Genomic DNA, 18,232 nt, shown 5'->3' with positions numbered 1-18,232 from the left:
GGCCTCTGGGCCTGCCATAGGAGGGGCTGCCATGAAGATCTCTGACATGCCCCGGATAAATCTGCCCCATTGTCTTGGTGACTAACATTCAGCTCCTCTTCACATATCCAAATTTCTGGAGCCAGCTTGAATTTTTCCCCCAAAAATGGGTTTGTCTTTTCCACCTCATGATCAGGCTGCAAATTTTCCAAACTTTTACACTATCACCTCTTAAACACTTTGCTGCTTGGAAATTTATTCTGCCAGATACCCTAAATTATCTCTCTCAAGTTCTAAGTTCCACAGATCTCTAGGGCAGGGGTAAAATGCTTCCAGTCTCTTTGTTAAAGCATAGCATGAGTAACCTTATTTCAGTTCCCAATAAATTCCTCATCTCCATCTGAGACCATCTTAGCCTGGACTTCATTGTCCATATCACTATCAGTATTTGGGTCAGAACCATTCAGCAAGTCTCTAGGAAGTTCCAAATTTTCCCACATCTTCTTGTCTTCTTCAGAGCCCTCCAAACTATTCCAACCTCTGCATGTTACCCAGTTCCAAAGTCACTTTCACATTTTTAGGTTATTATTATAGCAGTGCCCCACTCTCTTTGGTACCAATTTCCTGTATTAGTTTGTTTTCACACTGTATAAAGAATATCCAAGACTGGGTAACTCATAAAGGAAAGAGGTTTAATTAACTCAGTTCTGGGTAACTCATAAAGGAAAGAGGTTTAATTGACTCACAGTTATCCATGGCTGGGGCAGCCTCAGGAAACAAAATCATGGTGGAAGGCAAAGGAGAAGTACCTTCACAAGGTGGCAAGAAAGACAGAGTGAAGGGAGAAGAGCCCCTTATAAAACCATCAGATCTTGTGAGAACTCACTCATTATCATGAAAACAGCATGAGGGAAACTGCCCCCATGATCCAACCACCTCCCACCAGGTCCATTCCTCAATACCTGGGCACCCAGGCCTATGATGGGAGGGACTCCCATTATAATAGAATTTCAATAATCTCAATTACAATTCAAGATGAGATTTGGATGGGGACACAAAGCCAACTCATAACACTGGCACACAGTAAATGTTCATTAAAAGTAAATGGGACATGGCTAGGTGCAGTGGCTCACACCTGTAATCCCAGCACTTTGAGAGACCAAGGTGGGCAGATCACTTGGGGTCAGGAGTTTGAGAGGAGCCTGGCAAACATGGTGAAACCCCACATCTACGAAAAAATACAAAAATTAGCCAGTTGTGGTGGCACGCACCTGTTGTCCCAGCTACTTGGGAGGCTGAAGGGAAAAACACTTGAACCCGGGAGGTGGAGGTTGCAGTGAGCCGAGATTGAGCCACTGCACTCCATCCTGGGTGACAGAGTGAGATCCTGTCTCTAAAAATAAAGAAAAGAAAAAGTAAGTGGGGCAGACTCTATCTTCCAAAGATGGTTAAAAACCTACCCTATCAATTTTTCTTACAATGTCTTTGACATACCTCCAATTGAGGGTAGGGGTGTCTGCTCTTGAAACCACCTTTGCAAAATTGTTAGTGAGAAAATTATGACAGTGGAAGAGATCTGATCTAGCCCACCCTCTTCTTGCCTTTAGCTTTCAAGCTGCCTTAATTATTCCTGGGCTTATGCCAAGCTAACTTTATAAGATAGCTTAAATAATGAGAGTCCTTCCTCAAAACTCAACAGCCTTTCTAAAGCTAATGAAAGACCATCAGGCTGGGAAAGGAGAGGAATCCGAATTCTGCTAAGGTATAGACACAAATGACTGCCAGCTGTTCCTGCAAATAACATCAGTACTATAGATTGGCCTTTTGAAGTATCTTTTCAGAATTTTTTGCATGTCTAACACCCATAGCTCCACCTGGACCCACCAATCCCACTCCTGTGGCCCCACCCAGAAGCAATTAAATTTGAGGGCACCTTTGACTCCTTACAATTTTATCTCCACCCTAACCAATCAGCAGCAATCCTACCCACCCCCAGCCTTTCCCCCAAATGGCCTTTGAAAAATCCTTACCTATGAGCTTTGGATGAAAATGATTTGGGTACTAACTCCATTTCCCACGTGGAGTGGCCTGCCTTGGTCTACTAAATTCTTTCTTTACTGCATGCCATGGTCTTTCTTTGTGCAGCAGGCAGGAAGAACCCCTCAGGTGGTCACGTTCTCTTCCCTTGAATTTAGGCAAAATTGTTGTAATAGCAAAAATGATTCTACATGACTTTATTATGTTATAAAAAGTGAGATAGCTTCCATCTGGTTATCTCCCTAACTCACTTTTACTACCCTGGTCCACCATTTCAGCAGCCTGAGTACAAAAAGGCTTCCATGGTGCAAGGAAGGCCAGGCTACATGGAAAGTCCATGATCAGTTGTTCTAGACGTCAGTTCAGCTGAGATCCCAGAAGAGAGTCATGACCAACCACCAGACACATTAGTGAATAAAGCTTCAGATGATAACTGTTTCCAGCATTTGAATCTTCACAGCTGAGGCCTCAATGATCACGGACTCACAGAGACTGTTAATATAATAAAACTGGCTGCTGGTTTTCAAAATTTATTTTATTTTTTTAAAGATCTCACTATGTTTAAGGAAGGAGACCACCCCCCATATTGCCCTATGCCCAATTTCTGCCTCAAAGAAAAAGTAGGAGTTAAAGAAAAGACAAGAAATAAAATCAGTCAGACAGCCCGGCGCTGCATTCCAAGACTGGCGCTGCATTCCAAGCCCGGTAGCTGAAGATCTAACCTAACCAGTTATGTTAATAGATTCCAGACAGCCTGGCACTGCATTCCAGGCCTGGTAACTGAAGATCGACCCCCTTAAGAGTTGTCAACCCTTAAAAGGGACAGGAATTCTGCACTTCGGGAGCTTGGCTCTTCAGACAGGAGTCTTGCCGAGGCTCCTGGCCAAATAAACCCCTTCCTTCTTTAACTGGGTGTCTGAGGGGTTTTGTCTGCGGCTCTTCCTGCTACATTTCTTGGTTCCCTGACTAGGAAGCAAGTTGATTGGCAGACGGTTGAGGTAGCTCCTTAGCGACTTTAGCCTGCCCCGTGGAACATCCCTGCAGGGGACTCTGATCAGCCCAAGCGACACGGATCCTGAGAGTGCTCCTGGGTAGGCATTTGCCCCGGTGGGATGCCTCACCAGAGCAGTGTGTGGCAGGCCCCCATGAAGGATCAATGCAGTGGCTGAACACTGGGAAGGAACTGGCACTTGGAGTCCGGACATCTAAAACTTGGTAAGACTGATCTTTGGAACTTGCCCACTCCGTTTGAGTGGAAGCATGGCCTCATCACCCATGGTGTGCCTTTATCGGCACTTTGGTTTTGGTTTTGACTTTGTTTGAATTGCTTGACAGGACCGGTCTTGGGAACTTGCCCACTCCATTTGAGTGGAAGCGTGGCCTGATCACCCATGGCGTGCCTTTATCGGAACTTTGGTTTTGGTTTTGGTTTTGACTTGGTTTGAATTGCTTGATAGGACTGGTCTTGGGGAACTGGTGCCAACCAGGAGTCTTGCCCCCCGATGTAGAGCTTTCATGCCATAGTTGGTCCAACGTTCTGTGGACCACTAAAGAGCAAAGATGGATTGCCCCAACCGGTTTTTGTAATTTCCTAAAACCATACATTCATTTTACTAGAGGATCATAGAAGTTAAAGACTTAAAACAAACTTTAGCAATTAAGACAGGATACCAAGATGCAAATGCCTGGTTAAAATGGATCAAATATTCCATCTGCACGTTAAACAAAAGCAATTGTTATGCTTGTGCACATGGCAGGCCAGAGGCCCAGACTGTCCCCTTTCCACTAAGGTGGTCCTCCAGTTGACCAGGCGTAGGCTGCATGGTAGCTTTTTTCTAGGATTCTACAGCCTGCAGTAATAAGTCATGCTAAGCTCTCTCTGCTATATCTCGAAGTCTGGCCCCCTGCAGGTCAGCCCCCAAGGGCCATCCAGCTTCCGTCTCCCAACACTAAGTTCACTTCGTGTCTCTCATGACAGGGAGGAAACTTAGCATTCCTTGGAGACCTGAAGGGATGTGATGAGCTTAAGAATTTTCAAGAGCTTATCAATCGGCCCTTGTTCATCCCTGAGCGGATGTGTGGTGGTATTGTGGTGGACCTTTACTGGGCACTCTGCCAAATAACTAGAGTGGCACTTGTGCTTTAGTCCATTTGGCTATCCCTTTCACCCTGGCATTTCATCAACCAGAGGGAGAAAAAATAAGACATCGTAAAGTGAGAGAAACCCCTTATGGGTCTTTCGACTCTCACATCTATTTAGATGCAATTGGAGCCCCGCAAGGAAAACCAGATCAATTTAAAGCCCAAAATCAAATAGCTACAGGATTTAAGTCAATATTTTGGTGAGTGACAGTTAATAAAAATGTAGATTGGATAAACTACATCTATTACAACCAACAGCAATGAGCTTTTCATGAGTTAAAAGAAAAACTCATGTCAGCCCCAGCCCTGGGGCTACCTGACCTGACAAAACCTTTTACACTCTATATGTCAGAAAGAGAAAAGATGGCAGTTGGAGTTTTAACCCAGACTGTGGGGCCCTGGCAGCAATGGCCCTGTTAGCACAAGAAGCAGATAAGCTAACTCTTGGGCAAAACCTAAAGTCCCCCATGCTGTGGTGACTTTAATAAATACCAAAGGACATCATGAGCTAACAAATGCTAGACTAACTAGATACCAAAGCTTGCTCTGTGAAAATCCCTGCATAACCATTGAAGTTTGCAACACCCTAAACCCCACCACCTTGCTCCTGGTATCAGAGAGCCCAGTTGAACGTAACTGTGTAGAGGTATTGGACTCAGTTTATTCTAGTGGGCCCAACCTCCGAGACCATCCTTAAACATCAGTAGACTGGGAGCTGTACGTGGACGGGCCGGACACGATAGCTCACATCTGTAATCCTAACACTCTGAGAGGCTGAGGCAGGAGGATCTCTTGAGGCCAGGAATTCAAGACCAGCCTGGACAACATAGTGAGACCCTGTCTCAAAAAAAAAAAAAAAAAAAAGGAAAAGGAAATTAGCCAGGCATAGTGGCACGCAACTGTAATCCTAGCTATTCAGTAGGCTGAGGTAGAAGGATCACTTGAGCCCGAGTTAGAGGTTACACAGTGAACTATGGTGGCACTGTGAGAGGCACTGGAACTAGAATAACTCCGCCATGAATACGGGCTGGGTAAAATAAGGCTGAGACCTACTGGGCTGCATTCCCAAGATGAGATACGAGGTTGGCAAAAGACCTCTTTATAGATCATAAAGGCCTTGCTGATAAAACAGGATGCTGTAAAGAAGCTGGCCAAAAAACCACCAAATCCAAGATAGCAACTAAAGTGACCTCTGGTTGTCCTCACTGCTCATTATATGCTAATTGTTATAATGTATTAGCATGTTAAGAGATGCTCCCACCAGCACCACGACAGTTTACAAATGCCATGGCAACATGAGGAAGTTACCTTATATAGTCTAAAAGGGAAAGGAATCCTCAGTTCCAGGAATTGCCCACCCCCTTCCCAGAAAACTCATGAATAATCCACCCCCTGTTTAGCATATAATTAAGAAATAACTATACGTGTACTCAGTTGAGTGGCCCATGCTACTACTCTGTCTATGGAGTAACCATTCTTTATTCCTTTACTTTCCTAATAAACTTGCTTTTGCTTTACTCTATGGACCCACCCTAAATTCCTTCTTGTGGTGAGGTCTAAGAACCTGCTCTTGGGGTCTGGATTGGGACCCCTTTCCAGTAACAGTACCATTGCACTCCAGCCTGGGTGACAGAGCAAAATCCCATGTCTAAACAAATGAACAAACAAACAAACAAAACAAAACAAAAAGATCTCATCCCAGCAACTAAGGCCCACTATTAAACTAGAGTTAATCATAAGATTATGTTTTCCTTTTCCACACATTACCACCATCAAAATAGTGCTTCATTATAATAACAGGGGGTTACAATTTAGAGCTACAAGACATAAACTCTATTTAGATTTCCTAGAAACTTTAATTCGAACTACAAAAAAAAAACTAAAATAACATCATACTTTTAAAAAGATACTTCCACTGGTGTTCAGAAAAAACGTAGTAAATAAAAATTGTTTTTAAAAAGACATGTCCCCCTAAGATGAAGAAGGCAATGATGTTCCCTTTCACCACTCCAATTCAACATCCTACTGGAAGTTCTAGCTAATGCAATACAGCAACAAAAGGAAATAAGAGTTATACAAATTGGAAAGAAAGAAACAAAACTATCTTTGTTCATAGATGACATGACTTTGCTATGAAAAGTCCCCCAAAATAAAAAACTTCTGGAACTAAGAAACAATTATAGTAAGTGGGAGCTTAATTTTATGTGTCAACTTGACTGGGCCACAGAGTGCCAAGACATTTGGCCAAAAATTATTCTGAGTGTTTCTGTGAGGCTGTTTTTGGATGAGATTAACATTTAAATCAGTAAACTGAGTAAAGCAGATTCCCCTCCCCAGTGTGGGAGGGCCTCATTCAATCAGTTGAAGATTTGAATAAAACAAAATGACTAACCTCCAAGTAAGAGAATTCTTTCACCCTGATGGCCTCTGAACTGGAACATCAGCTTTTTTCTTGCCTTCAGACTCAAACTAAACCATTGGCTCTTCCTGGGACTCACCCCTGCCACCCTTTGGACTGGAACACCACCATCTCCTAGATCTCTAGTTTGCCAGTTCACTCTGTAGATAATGGGACTTGCCAGACTCCACAATCGCATGAATCAATCCCTTATAATAAATCTCTCTCTCTCTCTCTCTCTCTCTCTATATATATATACATATATATATACACACACACACACAGACAAACACACACACACCCCTTGTTGGTCCTACTTCTCTGGAGGGCCCTAACATAGAAAGGTTGCAAGATACAAGCTTAATATGCAAAAGTCAACTGATTTCCTTTATCAATAACAGCATGAATAACTGAAATTTGAAACTAAAAACACAATACTATTTACATTCACACCAAAAAAAAAACTTAGGTATGAATTTAACAAAAATTAGATAGTATCTATGCAGAAAACAACAAAACTCTAATTTAAGAAATTAAAGGAGATATAAATAAGTGGAGAGCTATTCCATGTTGATGGATTAGAAGATTTAAGATAGTTAAGATGTACATTCTTCTCAAATTCATCTATAGATTCAGTTCGACCTTAATATAAACTGCGGACTTTAGTTAATATATCAGTAATGGTTCATTATCAAATATACCACACTAATGTAAGATGTTAAAATAAAGGAAACTGTATGTGGGGTGGGAGGAGAGATATATGAGAACTTTCTGTGCTATCTGCTCAATTTTTATGGAAATCTAAAACTGTTATAAAATCTATTTTTTAAAAAAAGGCCGTTCTATGGCTTCCAGAAAAAATGAAGTAGACATACTTTTCCCTATTCCCTCCACTAAGTACAGCTAAGAATTCTGCACCGTATATATAAAACATGAAAAGACTCTGAAAAGTGGAAAGAAGACAGAATAACCAGGAACCTTGAGATCTGAGGAATGATATGACAGTGAGTTTCACAGATTTTCTGTTTTGCCTCATTTATCCTAAACTTGGCACTACAGAAGCAGGTTTCAAATTTCCAGGTACTAGACACAGCAACAGCCCCACATTTTTTAAAAAGTTCCAAAACAGCCTGCTCTTTCTAGCCATAGGATCAGGAAAGTGGCAGAACTGCTCGAGTCAAACAGCACAGAGAAAAAACACAGCTCTATCCCCATTCCCATCACATAATGTTGAGTCTAGACTTCCACCTTAGCCAGCTGTAACAAGACACTCCTCTTACCCTCCATGGTGATGTTGGGGAAAGTTGAACTGGGATTCATGATTCATGATTTTAAGCCCAGCAGAAAGAGTGCCCTCCTTTTCCCTCATTGTCGGGGGTGGGAGAGGCGAGGGGGGAGATCAGGAGGAGAAACCTAACTTCTACTCATAACCAGGAAGTAGTGAGACACCTCTCCCCCTTTATGCTGTGGTGACTTTAGTGAAGGCTAAGTGGACAGAAAGGACTTTTATCACCCTACAAGCCACATGGAGAATACTAACAAGGCACCCCTGTGCCTCTGGGTAGTTAGTAGTGGAGGCCTAATTGGGAGCCTGAATTCTGAAACCCATCTAGCAATAATAAGGCAGCCCTCTTACACCTAAAGGGTAAATGGAGGCTGAGTAGAGAGCCTGGGTATCCACTCCCATCTTGTAGCACAGAGGAAGCAACCCCTTTCCCTGACTGCACAATGTCAGGTATGTAAGAAGAGGTGTCAGAGTACTGCTAAACAGATTGAAATAAAATCCAAATGTAATGACAAAATATCCAAAATGTTTAGGATTCAAATGAAAATCACTCCTCATACCAAGAAACAGAAAAGTCTAAAATTGAATGAGAAAAGATAATCAACAGACACCAATGTCAGGAAGATACAGATTATAGAATCTAACAAATATTTTAAAGTAATCATCATAAAAACGTTCCAAGTAACAATTACAAATTGAATTGAAACAAAAAATAGAAAGTTTCAGCAAGTGAAAAATGCAATGTCCCAACCAACAGACGCCAATGTCAGGATGATATAGATTATAGAATCTAACAAATATTTTAAAGTAACCATCATAAAAATGTTATGAGGAACAATTGCAAAGTGAGTTGAAACAAAAATTAGAAAGTTTCAGCAACTGAAAAATACAATGTCCCAATCAATTAATGGGCTTAACAGTAGAATGGAAGGAACAGAGGAAGAAAATAGTGAACCTGAATATAGAACAATAGAAATTACTCAATATGCCGGGCACGGTGGCTCATGCCTGTAATCCTAGCACTTTGGGAGGCCGAGGCAGGTGGATCACAAGGTCAAGAGATGAGACCATCCTGCCAACATGGTGAAACCCTGTCTCTATTAAAAATACAAAAATTAGCTGGGCATGGTGGCACGTGCCTGTAGTCCCACCTACTCCCAGCTACTTGGGAGGCTGAGGCAGAGAATCACCTAAACCTGGGAGGCAGAGGTTGAAGTGAGCCGAGACCTGGCCAAGGCGGAGGTTGAAGTGAGCCAAGATCCTGCCACTGTGCTCCAGCCTGGCAACAGAGCAAGACTCCATCTCAAAAAAAAAAAAAAAAAAGAAATTCCTCAATATGAACAACAGACGGAAAATAGACTGAAAATAAATACAGCATCTCAGTAATCTGTGGGAATTTAACAAAAAAATCTAACATTTGTGTCATCAGATCCTAGAGGGAGAAAAGAAAGAGAGTGGGCTTGAAAAGTATTTGATGAAATAATGGCTAAAATATTCCCAAACTTAGCAAGATACATAAACCTACAAACTCAAGAAGCTGAACAAACACCAAACAGGATAAACCCAAAAAGTTCACATCAAGACAATTATAAAAAAACTTCTGAAAACCAAAGATAAATTAAAAATCTAGAGAGGCACAAGAGAGAAATGTCTCAAGTCCAGGGGAAATATTCAAATGGCAGTGCATTTCTCATCAGGAATGATGGAGGCCAGAATGAAGTGTCCCAGCGTTTTTAAGTAACTGAAAGAAAAGAACTGTTAACTTAGAATTCTATATCTAGTGCAATATCTTTCAAAAATGAAGGGAAATAAAGACATTCTCAGATGAAAAAAAAAATTTGTCACCAGCAGACCTATCAATAAAAGAATGGCTAATAAAATTCTTGAAATAAAAAAAAACTCTTGAAACATCAAGAACAAGGAACTACAAAGTCAGTAAGTATATGGGTAAATACAACAGATTTTCTTTTTCCACTTGCCTTTTATAAACTATGATTTAGAGCAAAAATTCTAATACTGGTATGGTTCTCAATTTATATAGAAGAAATATTTAAAAATCAGTTATATTATATATAAAGGCAGGCAAAGGGATGTAGATGATGCTAAGATTTCTATACGCAAATATGTAAAGTGGTAACTCGTGTACGTATGTATAATAAATACTTTATTCTAGGTATTAAAATACTATATAAGCAGATATACTAAAAATGCTACAGATAAATTAATTCTACAAAATGTTAAGCAAGCCACTAGAAGGGTGAAAAAAGACGAAACAAAAAACAGGGAACAAACTGAAAAATTAAAATAGCAGACAATAGCCCTTCCATATGAATAAATGCATTAGAAGTCAGCAGTCTAAATTTCCCAATTAAATGACAAAGATTTGGTGAGGTGTATTAAAACAAAACAAAAACAACCAACTGGGCACAGTGTCTTACGCTTATAATTCCCGGACTTTGAAAGGCTGAGGTAAGCAGATCACTTGAGGCCAGGAGTTCAAAACAAGTCTGGGTAACAAAGCAAGACCCTATCTCTATTAAATAAAAGCAATTTATTTTAAAAAACCACCCAGATCCAACAATATACTGTCTATAAGAAATTACCTTCAAATATACCAATGTGGGTAAATTGAAAGACAAAGAATGGGAAAAGATCATTCATACATTAATTAAAACAAAGAAAGGGTGGCTATATTAGTATGAGATAAAGCAGACTTCAAAGAAAATTACCAGCAACAAAGAGGGACATCATATAATGTAAACATTATATGATAGAAACTTAAAAAAATTTATCTAAATCCTGCTCCTTCTGCAAGAAACTCGTGATACACTAGTAATAGTGGGAAACTTCCTCACCTTGACAAAGAACATAACAAAAAAGGAGCCAAGAAGACAGGGCAATCCCAAGCATGTATGTACCAAACAAATGAACTGTAAAATACGTGAAGCAAGCAATGATAGAACTGAAAGGAGAAATAGACAAATCCACAATTGTTGGAGACTTCACACTCCTCAATCTCAATAACTGATAGAACAACTAGGAAAAAAATCAGCAAGTATATACATGAACTCAACAACACCATTAACAAACAGGATTTACTTGACATTTTTAGCAAATTCCACACAATGAAAGCACAATATACATTTTCTTCAAGTACCCACAAACATATACAAAAATAGGCAATATCTTGGTTTATAAAACAAACCTCAGCACATTTAAAATAATTACTATCATACACTGTATTCTCTGAATACAGTAGGATCAAACTAGAAAACAGTAATAAAACATAACAGAAAAACATTTTTTTTTTAAATCTTGGAAACTAAACAATGCACTACTATAGAATCCTTGATTGAAGAAATCTCAAGGGAAGTAAAAGATATATACGTTGAGCTGAATGAAAATGAAAATACAACATAAAAATTTGAGACACATATAAAGCAGTGCTGAGAGGGAAATTTATACTACTAAATGCATACATTAAAAAAGAGTCTCAAGTCAATAGTCTAAGCTGCTACCTCAATAACTTAGAAAAAGAGGACCAAAATAAACTCAAAAATAGTAGAAAATGGAAGAAACGAGCAGAAATCAATGAAACTGAAAACAAAAGACAGGAGAAAATCACTGAACAATAATAAGCTGGGTCTTTAAAAAGATCAGTAATATCGACAAACCTCTAGCAAAACTGGCAAAGATGAGAGAAGGCACCAATTACCAACACCAAGAACAAAACAGAGAATATCACTACAGACTCTGCAGAAAACAAAACAAAAAACAAGAAAATATTACAAACATATTTATACCCATAAGAAAAACCAATGATCATATCCACAGATGCAAAAAAAGCATTCAACAAGATTCAACACTCACTTGTTATTTAAAAAATTAGACCTCAACTTGACAAAGAACATCTAAAAAAAAAACCTATGGCTAACATCAGGTGAAGACTAGATGTTTTCCCCCTATAATTAGGGAAAAAGGTAAGGACGTCTATTTTCACCACTGTTATTCAACATAAAACTGGAAGTTCTAATAGTGAAAAGCATTCGGATAGGACAGAAAGAAAATTGGTTCTATTTGCAGATGACATGGTGATCTAAGTAGAAAATCTTTAAAAACAAATCTTTGAAAAACAAAAAACTTCCTAGAACTTGTAGTGACTCTAGCAAGTTTTCAGGATGCAAAAACTGACATACAAAACTCAACGGAGAGCCTGGTGAGGTGGCATACATATGTAGCTCTAGCTACTCAGGACACAGGATACCAGAAGTTCAAGGCTATTGTGCACTACAGTCACACCTGTGAATAGCCACTGCACTCTAGCCCGGGCAATATAGCAAGACCCCATCTCAAAAAAATTGTATTTATATGCTCTAGCAATTAACCTGTGTAAGCTAAAAATTGTATTAAAAATACAATATCAAAGAAGTCAGACAAAAGAGGCGGTATAATCCAATGCTATGACATTCTAAAAAAGGCACAACCTTGGAGACTAAAAAGATCAGAGGTGAGGGAGATGGGAGGTATAAATAAGAGGAGCACAGAGAATTTTAAGGCAGTGAAACTTTACAATACTATAATAATGGATACATGTCATTATACATTTATAAAAACCCACAGAATACCCAACACCAACTGAAAACCCTCATGTAAACTATAAACTGTGGGTAATAGTGATGTGTCAATGTAGGTTCATCAACTGTAACAGATGTGCCACTGTGGTTCATGGTGTTGATAGCAGGAGAGGTGCATGTGCAGGGGCAAGCAGTGTGCAGGAGTTCTCAGTACTCTCTGCTCCATTTTGCTGTGAACATAAACCTGCTCTAACAAATAAAGCCTGTTTTTAAAATATGCAAGACACTCAGTGTGTTCCACAAAACCGAAGATATTTATTTACCTTCTAGCCCTTTACAGGAAAATGTTGCCTACCCTGACCTTGTTACAAAGTTTCTGATTTCCTTTAATAAAGCTGTTTCCAGACTACTACTTTTATTTCTTCTCTGAAGCTTCAATTTACAATCTCAGAACTTCCTGAAGCTATTTTAATTTAATCTAGTGCATTTCATGAAAGTTACATGTAAAAATCAATAGAATATATTCCGATATCAGAGAGATAAGATACTTTTTAATGTAAAATCTTAAAAGACTAGGAAAGGCAAAATGCTGAAGAAATAAATCACAGAACACATACTATAGAAAAATTACCATTTACAATTCCTCAAAAAATATTTATATCTAAATCTAACAATACATGTACATGACTTTTATACTGAAAATACACAATACTAATGAAAGAAATCAAAGATCTAAATAGATGGAGAAACATACCATCATATCAAGTTCATGGATTAGAAGACTTCAAGATAGCAAAAATGTCAATTTTTCCCCAAAATGATATACAAGTTTAACATAACTCATCAAAATCACAGAAGGATTCTTTGTACATAATGACAAAATTATCCAAATTTACATGAAAAGGCAAAGGAATCAGAATACCTAAAACAATTCTCAGAAAAAACAAAATGGGTGGACCACTATACCCAATTTCAAGTCATACATAATCAAGACTGTTGTATTGGCAGAGACGTAGACACATAGATCAACAGAGAATCTGAGCACAGACTGCTTGGAATCTAGCTAGCTGCTGCTAATGAAACACTGCGGGTATGATACCCACCTTGCCAAGTGCATGGGAGCTGGGTGGGTTTACTACCACCTGCTACTCCCCATTCCCTATGTGAACTCTTCTGTGCAACAGAGGCAGTTGTACTCCTACCTGTAACATTACCCCGGCGGCCAGAAAAGTGCCCGCTGACCACTACTGGGACCACTGCTTGCCCTACACACAGAAAGTCAGAGTGCACACTTACCTGACCCACACTTGGCTTTGCCCCTCTACCTGTCCTGGTAGCTTAACACAAACAACAGAAACTTTTGGGAGCACTATGGCACTGCCCATTGCCTGAGACACCAGAGTACCTTCCCTGGGTAACATAAAGCAAGCACAAATCTCACCAGTACCACTGCAGCTGTCACTCTTTGGCAAGAACCACCTCCTAGCTGGAGGCCAACCAACACAGTCCATTACAACATGTCTAGGTAGAATAACACAGTGCCAAGGAGGGGAAAAACCTGTGTGTGACTTCAGCTATCACCATTGCCTGTACCACCCTGGCTACGTAGGAGGTCCTGAGTCTGTCCATGTGACCAGTTCGTAACTACTGCAACTGGCATCTGAGAAAGCAAACACACTAAGGCTATTTATAACCAAGGAGTCTCAGAGTCTATGTCACTCCCCTGCCACCTCCACCAGAGCTGGCCCTGGTAGCCACTGCTGGAAAATTTGAGGACAGCTCACATCACTGGATTCCTTGCAGACAGTCCCCTGCACCAGCCTGGAGTGTGGCAGCCCCACTGAGTGGCTAGCCCCAGCAGAGCATTCACAGTAGTCTGGCTCTCAGGAACTCCCACTACTGAAGGAAGGGGGAGTATACCATATCAAGAGAGCATCCCGTATGACAAAAGAATCCAGATGGCAGGTCTTAAGTTCCAGAACCTTCGTTTGTGGGAAGTTTCTTTCAGCAGAGGCACAGGTGCAGTGCTGGGCTTAGCATGGAAAGTCTGTAGCTCTACTTTGTCAGGCAGCCCTCATGCTCATGAAGGCTCTTAAAGAAAGAGACTTCTAGCCGGGCGTGGTGCTCACACCTGTAATCCCAGCACTTTGGGAGGCTGAGTCGGGCAGATCATGAGGTCAGGAATTCGAGACCAGCCTGGCTAATACGATGAAACCCCGTCTCTACTAAAAATATAAAAATTAGCCGGGCATGGTAGCGGGCACCTGTAATCTCAGCTATTCGGGAGGCTGAGGCAGGAGAATTGCTTGAACCCAGAAGGCAGAGGATGCAGTGAGCCAAGATCACGCCACTACACTCTAGCCTGGGCAACAGAGCAAGACTCCATCTCGAAAAAAAAAAAAAGAAAGAGACTTCTTTTCCCCCTTAATCTACCACTGCAGACAGAGCTGGGGCTTCTCCCATGGGAGCTTCACATTGGTGCACCTTTAGACAGCCTTTCTGGAACACGTCAGGGTGACTACATCCCCACAGGAAGAGTGCCCTCCAGGTTCAGGCTTGTATGTGGGGTAGAGTCACACTCCCTCTCTACTTGGAACACCAATGTTCCTGCAGATGAAGAGGTACCTGTCTGATCTGAATAGCCAGAACACTGGGTCAGGAGTGTGACTAGGAGGTGGATCGCATTCCTGATGGCCTGGCAGTGGAACTGAGGAAAAGTCAGAGGGCAGAGTATCTATCTACTTCTTTTCCTTGGGATAGATACGGGCAAGGGTTGAAAAACTGACTATTGGGTGTTCACTACCTGGGCTCACTACCTGGAGGTGCTCACTACCTAACTGTGCTCCCTACCTAGATGCAATATACTCAAGTAACAAACCTGTACATGTACCCCCTGGATCTAAAATAAAATTGAATTTTTTAAAAAATGTTATTTTGCAGCAACATGAATACAGCTGGAGACCATTATTCCAAGTGAGGTAACTCAGGAATGGAAAACCAAATACCCTATGTTCTCAGTCATGAGCTAAGTGAGAGGGAGCTAAGCTATGAATATGCAAAGGCATACAGAGTGGTATAATGGACTTTGGAGACTCAGAAGGGGCAGGATGAAAAGGGAGTGAGGGATAAAATACTACATATTGGGTACAATGTACACAACTTAAGTGACAGGTACACTAAAATCTCAGACTTCATCGCTATGTAATTCATCCATGTAACCAAAAACCATTTGTACCCCAAAAGCCACTGAAATAAAATTAAAAAAAATGTTTAAGCCACATACCAAGGATAGCAGAGTCACCCTATTTTGGCCTTTGACTATACACCTCTGAACTGTTCCAATAGAGAAATAAACTTCTATCATATTAAAAAAAAATAGATACAGAACTCAGAATAGATCCACACAAATATGCTCAACTGATTTTTGACAAAGGTGCAAAAGCAATTCAATGGAAGAAAGATAGCCCTTTCAACAATTGCTGCAGATACAATCAGACATCCACAGCCAAAAAACGAATTTTGACCTAACCTTCTCACCTTATGAAAAAACATTTAATTCAAAATGGATTACAAAACTGAAATGTAAAATGCAAAGCTATAAACTTATAGAAGGAAACAGAAAAAAAAATTTTGGATCTAGAGATTGAAGAGTTTGCAAGACACAGTATGATCTATAAAAGAATAAAAATCAATAAGTTAGACTTCATCAAAATTAAAAGCTTTGCTCTTCAAAAGGCCTTGTTATAATGACGAAGACAAGCCACAGACCAGGAGAAAATATTTGCAAACCATATGTCCAACAAATGACTCATATCAAAAATATATTTTTAAAACTTCCAAAATTCAACATTAAAAAATCCAAATAAAAAATGATCAAAAGACATGAAAAGGCATTTCACTGAAGAGGATATATGGATAGCAAATAAATGTATGAAAAGATGCTTAACATCACTAGTCATTAGAGAAATGCAAATTAAGTTCAAGAGACAATATCCTTACTCACTTATTAGGACAGCTAAAAAAGTAACAATACCAAATGTTTGGTGAGGGGGCAAAGAAACTAGATACAGCAGTCTGCCTTGGGGGTTAGGTTCCCAAGACCCCCAGTGGATGCCTGAAACCACAGCCAGTACTGAACCCTATATATATCTATAGATATAGACAATCTTTAGATTTTTTTGTATGCATACATATAATGGTTTAATTTATAAATTAGACAAAGTATGAGTTAACAATGAAACAGAAAAATTATAATGTGCTGTAATAAAAGTTTTGTGAATATGGTCTCTCTCTCAAAATACTTTCTTGTACTGCACTTACCCCTCTTTTTGTGATGACGTGATAAAAGGCCTATGCTGATGGGATGAAGTGAGGTGAATGACACAGGCATTGTGACGTAGCGTTAGGCTACTATTGTCAGGAGGATCAATTGCTTCAGGTGATCTTGGATCATAGAACCATGGTGGTATCAATGGTTGAAAGTCAAGAGCAGAAAATATTAATGACTAACAGGCAGGTAGTCTATAGTATAAATATGTTGGACAAAAGGAGGATTCACATCCCAGGTGGGAGGGCATGGGATTTCATTATGCTATTTGGAACAGCGCACAATTTGAAACTTATGGATTATTTCTGGAACTTTCCAGTTAACATTTTTGGATCACTGTTAACTGTGGGTTAACTGCATTCAAGGAAAGTGAAACCACAGATAAGGGGTTTATGAGACCACTGTGTCTCATAAATTGATTGTGGGAATGTAAAATGGTACAGTCAATCTGGAAAACAGTTAAGCAGTTTCCTAAAAATTAAATGTATGCTTCCCATATGGGCATTACTCTGGAGAAACAAAAACTTACATTTACACAAAAACCTGTAGGAAGTGTTCACTTCATCTTTATTTGTGGTACAGTCAACCATACTAGAGAATACCACTTAGCAATAAAAAAGAAATGAGCTATTGATAGGTACAACTGCTTGGATGATCTTAAGGGCTTTATGCCGAGTGAGAAAAACCAAAGGTCATATACTATATTATTCCATTGCTACAATAATATATAAATGACAGTATTACAGAGATGAAGAACAAATTAGTGATGATGAAACAGTTCTATGTTGATTGCAGTAGTTACACAAATTCATACACATAACGAAATAGAACTATATACATGCATTGTATCCTTGCCAAATTCCTGTTTTCTGCATTGTAGTTACATAGATTTAAGTAACCACTGCAAGAAATTAAAGACACATGCATCCATGGGTAAGTAAATGGACAACAAACTGTGGAATCCTATCCAACAATGAAAATTAGAAAAATCGTTAAAAAAACTCTCATGGGTGATGCCCACGACGGATTAATGGGTATCACATTTGTCCTCCTCCAACAAACTTTAAAATAGTAAAAGATAAAAGGTAACTCTATGCAGACATTGGACAAAAGTGAAAGACGGTGATTCTTTTGTTTTCTTTTTTTGAGTCAGAGTCTTGCTCAGCTGCCCAGCCTGGAGTGCAGTTCCGTGATCTTGGCTCACTGCAACCATCATCTCCCAGGTTCAAGCAATTATCCTGCCTCAGCCTCTGAGTAGCTGGGATTATAGACACCTGCCATCATGCCCAGCTAACTTTTGTATTTTAGTAGAGACGGGGTTTCACCATGTTAGCTGGGCTGGTCTCGAACTCCTGACCTCATGATCCACCCGACTTAGCCTCCCAAAGTGTTGGGATTACAGGCGTGAGCCACTGCACGCGGGTAGAAGTCTCTTTCTTTAAGACCCTTCATAAGCATGAGGGCTGCCTGACAAAGTAGGCAGGACTGTG

The 18,232-nt window shown here is 40.0% G+C and overlaps 1 protein-coding gene across 2 annotated transcripts in view; it reads right to left on the bottom strand.

Annotated features, from left to right (window-relative positions):
- Positions 1–18,232, bottom strand: part of CENPC (centromere protein C) — a 121,631-nt gene that overhangs the window by 27,649 nt on the left and 75,750 nt on the right. Inside the window, exon 20 of one of the 2 annotated variants that reach the window (XM_054553906.2) lies at positions 10,029–16,858. The exons of the other annotated variant lie outside the window; for it this stretch is intronic. The gene's annotated coding sequence lies outside the window, so the exon portion shown is untranslated. Of the gene's footprint in view, positions 1–10,028; positions 16,859–18,232 lie in introns of those variants that run through there. 2 annotated transcript variants of the gene reach the window in all.

Source organism: Pongo abelii, chromosome 3, assembly GCF_028885655.2.
Source record: "Pongo abelii isolate AG06213 chromosome 3, NHGRI_mPonAbe1-v2.0_pri, whole genome shotgun sequence".
Classification (NCBI taxonomy): domain Eukaryota; kingdom Metazoa; phylum Chordata; class Mammalia; order Primates; family Hominidae; genus Pongo; species Pongo abelii.
This window is presented reverse-complemented; position numbering and strand designations above follow the sequence as displayed.